This window comes from Equus caballus, chromosome 28, assembly GCF_041296265.1.
Source record: "Equus caballus isolate H_3958 breed thoroughbred chromosome 28, TB-T2T, whole genome shotgun sequence".
Lineage (NCBI taxonomy): Eukaryota > Metazoa > Chordata > Mammalia > Perissodactyla > Equidae > Equus > Equus caballus.
The window spans coordinates 9,441,380-9,448,183 of NC_091711.1; positions in this window are offsets into that span (position 1 = coordinate 9,441,380).

Below are 6,804 nucleotides of genomic sequence, written 5' to 3' on the forward strand. Positions count from 1 at the left end.
TTACTTTTTTAACATATTTTTCCTTAATTGCATGAGAATACACTTAATTGTTATTTAGAATTTGTATGGGCAAAGACTTGAAGTTGTACCTTAGTTGAAACAGCCATGATTCCCTGCCTTCGCAACGTCCACTTGGATGTCTAATACGTGTCTCAGATTTAACATATCCCCAAAATACTACAAATATTCACCCCCCAAAATACTACAAATATTCATCCCTCCCACCCTGCTCTTGCTGCGTCTTCCCCAGCTCAGTTACTGGCAACTCCATTCTTTTAATTGCTTCAGTCAAAGCATTGAAGTCATCCCTGGCTCCTTTCTTCTTTTCATACTTCCCCTTCAACCCACCAACAAATCTTGTCAGCTCTACTTTCAAAATATATCCCAAAATATGCCCCCCTGGTCCCACTTGCTGCCACTCCTTCCTAAATCATTGCAGCAGACTCAAAACTAGCTTCCCTTCCCCGACACTTGCCCCTTCAGTCTATTTTCAGCACAGCAGCCAGACTGATCCCCTTGAACAACTTAAGTTAGATGTCACCCTCCGTTTAACCACTGCCCTCCTCCCACCATGGCTGCCCAGCCACTGAGAGCAAAAGCCAAAATCCAGACAACAACACGCAACTTCAGGAACTTTCTAGTCCTCCAGCCACCAGACCTGTTCCTTCTTCATGGCTTTGTACCTCGAGTGCTCTCTGCATTCTCTTCCCCAGATCTCTGCCTGGCATGTTCCCTCACTGTCTTCCAGTCTTACTCAAACGTCATTTTCTGAGTGTGGCCTTTTCTGACAACTTCATCTAAACTTGCAACTCCCCACTCCCAATACATCCTTGCCCCCTTCCTGCCTCATTATTCTCCTACCTCCCTTCAACACTATACATGATCCCCCCATCTTTTTAAGGTAATCTAACATACTGTTGTTTATCATCTGTCTCCTTCTCTAGGACGTGAAACACAGTGGTGGCAGATATTTCCATCCCTATTATTCACTACTCTATCTTCAGGATCTGGCACAGATAAATATCAAGCGTCTAGAAAAATAGGAAAAGAACTTCCAGCTTTCTTTACCATAGCACCAGGGACAATGTCTCTGCTTTTCGACTCCCATTTTGTTGGGCATAGTATTCTTTTTCCAGTGGACATTTCAGACCATGAGACTAGAAGAACACCTGTGCTCAAGAGAGTTGGCGAGGAAGATGAGTGGCACACGGCTTATCCGGGCTCCATCTTGATGGCTCTGGGTGCTAGCTACAACAGACCACAGCTCCATGCAGACCTATGAGCACCTAATCAGAGCCACACACGCCATGGGCCAGTGAAAACTTCTCAGAAGAGATTGGTTCCAGAAGCAACTTAACTTCCCCATTGATTACCGACTAGAATGGACCATCCTAGTCCACAAAGGATGAATCTGAAAAATCTCCAGGTATAGCGAGGGGAGTGCAAATCAATGAGGCTCTGGTGGCAACATGGAACGAACATAGTCCTTACACCAGGCAGCTCTGCCACCTGACTTTTGCTGTACTGGATCCAGATGTTCTGATTTTTTCAAGAAAAGCCAGGCTTTAGATTTCATGTGAAATCTCTCAAATGCAAAAAGTTGGCCTCTAACTCAAATTTAAAACAACCACGACCATACGCTGTGAGCCAAACAAAACAGCTTCTAACCACACTCAGCTGGGATTCAACCCCTGCCTTACAGGCTGGGGAAAACTAAATCCAATTCTGAGAAGAGTAAACCAAAATAACCAGACTTCTGCCTTCCTTAATCTCCTGTTAAATTCCTTCCTTCCAGAAAACAGTCTTCATGCATGGGTCAGAAAGCTCGGCCATCATGTACTCAGATTCCCTCATCTTCAAACTCAGCATCAGAGTGAGCATGTCCATCTCGCAACTTGCTGGGCAGGGCCAGGGGAGGTTTGTTCACCCTTAGCAGGCCCTAAGTGTCCTCGGCATCTGCAATGGTAAGAGTGGAGAACATCGGGAAAGGGAGAGAAGTTCTCACCAATGCCAAGGGAGAAAGAGAATTCTGTGGCTGCCAAAGGACAGAGTGGGGCAGCCTAACTGTGTGTAAGGAACACAGTCTGAGCTAAGAAGTGAGGGGCTAATTATTACCCAAATCTTCAGTAGACTGAGCCTCTCAAAAGCTGGGACTATGTGTAATCCATCTGTGTACCCTTAGACTCCACCACAGTGCCTGGCGCGTAGTAGCCACTCCACTGGTTGTCGGGAGAAAGCGGAGCGGTCAGTTTTCTATCATATGACAGAAGAAGGGAAAGATTCCCAATCCAGTCATCAATTACCGGCCTCAAAACTTCCCCAAGAAACTGTGAAATTTAACACTTCAGGATCAACGGCTGGATTTGCAATTTCAGAATCGCAGACTTTATTGTTCTTCTTTAAACCGTCATAATAGAAGGAAAGGGGAAGAGGAAAATTTTAAACTTAGCACCCAACAACAGAGGCACTCACAACTAGAATATACAACTATGTACTGGGGGGCTTTGGGAAGAAAAAGAAAAAGAAAAAAGAAGTAAAACTTAGAACCCATATTTTATCAATTTTAAGAAGCAGAAAAAAATCTACTCCAGACACGGACAGGTGAAACAGCTGAGAACCCGCAGAGATGTGGGTAAAACTGCTCTCCAGCACTGTTTCCCCGGGCACGTATTTTTTAAATGCAATGATTTTAGCAAGGGTTGCAGAACTGTTATTTGTTAGATGAAGAATATGTAATTAAACCCACTGTTCTGAAAGAAAAGCTTTGTGAGTATTTTTTTTTTTTAAAGGGGTTCTGTCCTTGATGCCTGACCTGAATACAGTTGCAGCCCAGCTCACCGTGCATGGCTCCACCACAGCAGAGGACTACTGATTTGTGTGGGTCAGAATACACAGAACTCTCTCTAGCCCGGGAGCTGCTAAAATGCATCCACAGTCCAGGGCTGCGTGTTTCAGGTACGGCAACAGCGGGGTAACAGCTGTTTTACTTTATACTTTTTATTTTCTTTTTTCCTTTTCCCCCAAGAACTGAGATAAGCCCTTTCTGGGCAGGACAGCTCCACTGACTTGTTGTGACAGTTCTTGTTCCTTTCACACTGGGTCACACACAGTCACAAGAAAGACGTGACCGTGACCGTGGGGAGAGCAGGAGGGTTGAGGCGACTGCACAGAGAGCTTCCCCTCTCTTCGCTTTTCCAGGGACTTTGCTGAAGCCCACTGTCTTCTCTTTCGTGACTGAGACAATTTCCCAGTGACATTCCCATGACATTCTGTTCTTGTCTGCACAAAACGCTCTGTGACTGCTGAGAGACCACGTGTTAATGCAAAAGGGCAACAATAGGCAAATGAGAAGACTGAGGTATGTGGCTCTGCCACAGTCCTGGGGAAGTCACATGCCTTCTCTGAGCTCAGGTTTTCTGTCCATAGAAAGGAAACTGGGCATCAGTTATTTTCAAATTGCGTACTGTGGAAGTCGGGGTGGAGAGATCGGAGAAGAATCCGTGGATCTCCGGGACCCCGTTCTCACTACCACACTTCAGCCACAACAGGTCTTATCTGTTTCTACACTGGATTTCCATATGAGATTTTCCTTAGAGAAAGGGTTTCATGGCTTAATAAATTTGAAAAAAAATCTGTCTTTTCCAATTCTCACCTTCCACGATTCTGTGACTTCTCTCTCTGATGACAGATAGCCTCAATCTCCTGCAGTGCTTGTGTTCATTAAAGCAGACCCCTGTAGAAAATGGTAAACTGATTCATGCATGATGGTTTTCTTCAAAATAATCACCTCCACCATCAAAAACATGAATTTATTAGGCATTCATTCATGCACAGTGCAACGTGGGTTACTTATTAGCACCAGCAAAATCGACAAGTTTTGTTTTCAATCTGAGAGACTGAGTGATTTTACAGATTTTGGAAAAGAGAAATCTTGATAATGCTTTCAATGTGGTATAGCTATTAAGTAGCAAAGGCAGAAATAAAAATGGGTAACGAATTTGAAAATGCTATCGTAACACAAATTGTAATGGTCAGTAAGCAATTAAACAGTCTCATCTGGAACCACTGTCTGCCAGCATTCCCTGCCGAACCAAACAGGAAAGTGTCACGGCTCTGTGAACACGAATGACCAGATTCCAGCATCTATGGTGGGAGGCGACTCTTCACAGGAAAAGGGGTTTACATACCTACCACCCATTATCACAGGCACAGGAAAGAACCCTGACCCCTCAGAACATAGAATGTGAATTGCAAAGAGCAAGCAGCTGCTGGGGTAGGAGAGAAGATGGAGTTCAGAAGGGGAAAACAGAGGTCTATGGAATTGCGTATCCATCCTCAGAACTGGCAATTCACATTGGAAGGGAGCAAAGGCTTTCACAGAATTAGCTGACAGAAATCCAATATTCAAAACATACTTTACGAAATACTTAAGCAAAGGCTGAGGCTTAGCAATAATCATAAAGCAAGCAGAGGATACTTTAGACCAGACCATGAAGAATAGAAAGAAATGGGTCACGTTACCTTAGCCATCCAAGCTGATGTATGACTAGGTCCTTTATGAGAAGGAACCAGAGATCAATATTGGAATCAGCTCAAACGTTTTTTATACCATTATCCGTCTACCTTGTTGAATAAACATTGTTGCCAGGGCTATAATGCAGTTTTTTAAAAAAGAAGTTATGAAGAATGAACGTTAATCTATCCCTCCTTTTCCTCTCATCTATTCTCCCTGTAATTTTTCTGTTTTGTGAGCCGGTTTGGCTAACAAACTGAGCAATTTAACTCTCCTCTGGGAGTTCAGATTTAGCACAGCTCTTGTTCTGTTGACATTTCCCAATACAAAAATCCCAAATGTCTCAAAACTAGGATAGAAGGTGAAAAGACGCCTCCTGCCAAAGAGAAACAGCCCAGGTACTCCAGAGTTCAGATAATTTTGAATACTTTAGAGAAGGTATTTAGAATTCTGATAATCTTATATACAACCACAAATGACACAATTGGATTTCTTCTCAAATGTCTCAGAAATTCCTAAGAAGTGGCCCTATAGTTACTTAAAACCAATCGTTCATCATGGGGGTTAAAAAAAAGTGCAGCATGTAGCATTCAGTACCACAGTATAGTCGTCCTAGTAGGAGAGCACGTGATAAAGGAAAAGTCACCTAAAAAGCAGGCAGTATAGTCTGGCTACAGAAGATAGTTATGTGGCTCCTGGAACCAATTAAAGGACACCATATCGGGTCCATTTAAATCTAAAGTCACTTGGGATAGTTGTTAGTGCTGTTTACCAAATATTTCTGGTTCACCCTATTGCCAGACACAGGATAGGATTGCCTTTTCTGGCCCCCTTATGGTGTGTGGAGCCATGTGACTAGTTATGGCCAATGGCTTATGAGCAGAAGGAAATAAGTCACTTCCAAGAAGGAGCATTTCAGTGATAATGCAAGCCCTTTAAGACGGCTCTTATCCCTCTGGCACAGTGACTGGAATGTTAGCAATGGAGAATACTCCATCTATCTAGGTCCCAGAGTGACTCTGATGAACAGAGCCCCTCCCAGATGTGGGCACACATGAACACATGGCATGAGAGAGAAGGGAAGCTTTGTCGCTTCAGGCTGCTGAGATTGGAGGACCGTTTGTTACGGCAGCATTACTTAGCCTATCCTAACTGATCCAGTGCACCCTGGGTTTGGATCACCTCAGTTCAGGAGGCAAATGCACGAGAATGGACTACAACGAGAGACTCCCAGAACTGACCCAATCATTACTGGGAATCCTCCAAATTAAGGATTACGCTGGACCGCTCAGAGGGTCCCGTGCTGACTGCCCGACTCCTCAGACCCACATCCCTAAGCAGTACTCTTAAGCCAGCGGGACATTGAAGGGTCTCTAGGATCTCAACCCATTGTCCCCTCCACTAAAGTGCTCCTATGGGATAGGTTTACTCCCTGTCTTCTTTCCCCAAAAGGTTTTGGACAATAGATTCAACTACCAGAATAAAACAGCACATCCTGCAAAGTGCCTTAAGGGACTTTAAAGTCAAAGTTCTTTGTAGCTCCCACCAGAAAGTGACAGGTTAGTTCCCTTTTCAGTACAAAACTTGGCATATCATATGACAACATCTTAGTGTAGGATATTTTTCCTCACAAAGCATTTATTTCAGGCTGTTCATGGCAGAATATTCAATAAGTATTTTGAAAAAATATTTCTTAAAGCTAGTGCTCATATCCTGAAGGGGAGGAGAATGCCTTTCCTTTTCTGTTTATGCGGCTGTTCATTTACCACAGCGCGGGGTTGTCAAGAGAACCACCTCGAACAGCAGGCCTCTTTGACGCTCCGTCACAACCTTGGGGCATTCGGGATTTTCACCTGCTTTTTCCCAGGTCTATGATTTCAAGTTATCTCAAAGAACTTTGAGTACATTTCTTTCAGAAAAAACCCTTCTATCAAACTAGAAGGCATCAAAGTAGGAATAGTCTGACAGAGACTGCCGTTAATAGAAAGCTACAGAAACAAAAACTGAGAAATGCTGAAATACTGTTTTCTTTTCTTCTCCTTTTTGTTTTTTCAAGCCACCAGAGTGAATGGAAACAACTTAAGTAAGATAATCAGGTAAACCTCTTACGCTCCATAACCATGAGCTTCAAAAAATGTTCTTTAAATATAGCCGTTGGAATAGGGTTTATATTTAGATTTTTCTTTCCCTCCAGTCTCCTCTTATGGCAGTAATATGTTTTGTACACGCCTAAAACCTTTCTTAGTACCTAAAAATTCCCCTAGATTTCATGAAGTAATGCAAATGGTAAT